Source organism: Priapulus caudatus, unplaced genomic scaffold (assembly GCF_000485595.1).
Source record: "Priapulus caudatus unplaced genomic scaffold, Priapulus_caudatus-5.0.1 Scaffold5, whole genome shotgun sequence".
NCBI classification, from domain to species: domain Eukaryota; kingdom Metazoa; phylum Priapulida; class Priapulimorpha; order Priapulimorphida; family Priapulidae; genus Priapulus; species Priapulus caudatus.
Genome location: NW_014577066.1, coordinates 139,107 through 140,211, shown reverse-complemented (window position 1 = coordinate 140,211; position 1,105 = coordinate 139,107).

Genomic DNA, 1,105 nt, shown 5'->3' with positions numbered 1-1,105 from the left:
GCACCTGACCCCCCCCCTCCCAACCCCACCCCAAACTAAAAAAATGTCTTCCGCGAAACTTCAGCGACAGCTCAAAAACGATCGCTTAAGGATAATGTAAGGGTTAGAGACGAATTTTTGGTCATAATTTTTCTATTACGAAATTGTTGCGTGTCGAAATTCACTACAAATTTTTGTACATCTTTTCAACTTATTTCCTAAATTAAAGCATTTAAAAAAAATTGGTTAAAAGTTTAGGTCCAAACTCTGCTGTTTCTGAGAAATAGCAAAAAAAGCATGTTTTTGTATAAATTCACAATTTTTGCTGTCAATTAATTAGCAATAAATAAAAAAAAAATTTGTTCGTCGAGAGCGTAGAGAGACATCTCTCGTATGTAATGGATATGAGAATTTAATTGAATTTGAAGAGTAGTTATGTTGCCATGCCTTACATAGTGTTACCGGTCCGTAACCCTTATAGTATCCTTAACAATGATAGCAGCCCGCGGGGCCAATGTTCAACGCGTGCCCGTGTTATCGCACAGATTAATAATGGAGGCTACGACACCGTCGCGGCACGCGCCTCCCATTTACCTGTCGTTACCATGATAGGTGGACACCACGATGACGATCACAACAACGCCTTTCGCCCGTTACCCTAATCTCTATTCATTGCTCTGCCAGGTTTGGGGCGAGTTATAATGCGCACTGTGCCCTCATACACACGCGCACGCACGTACACACACACAGCCACGCACGCACGCGCGCACACAGGCACGCATACACACACACACGCGCGCGCACGCGCACGCGCACACACGCCACTGACCGGAGTGCAACGCCACCCGCACTATAGTAATTCCCAGCCAGCAATCTGGGAGGCGGCGGCGGCGGCGGCGACGACGAAGGTGACAGCATGTCACGGAGAGGTACATAGAGACGATCAATGACAAAGCAGGTGGGTGGGTTCACGAGCAATTATTTCAAACTTCGCTCGAAAAATGAGAGAGAGAGAGAGAGAGAGAGAGAGAGAGAGAGAGAGAGAGAGAGAGAGAGAGGAGAGAGAGAGAGAGAGAGAGAGAGAGAGAGAGAGAGAGAGAGAGAGAGAGAGAGAGAGAGAGAGAGA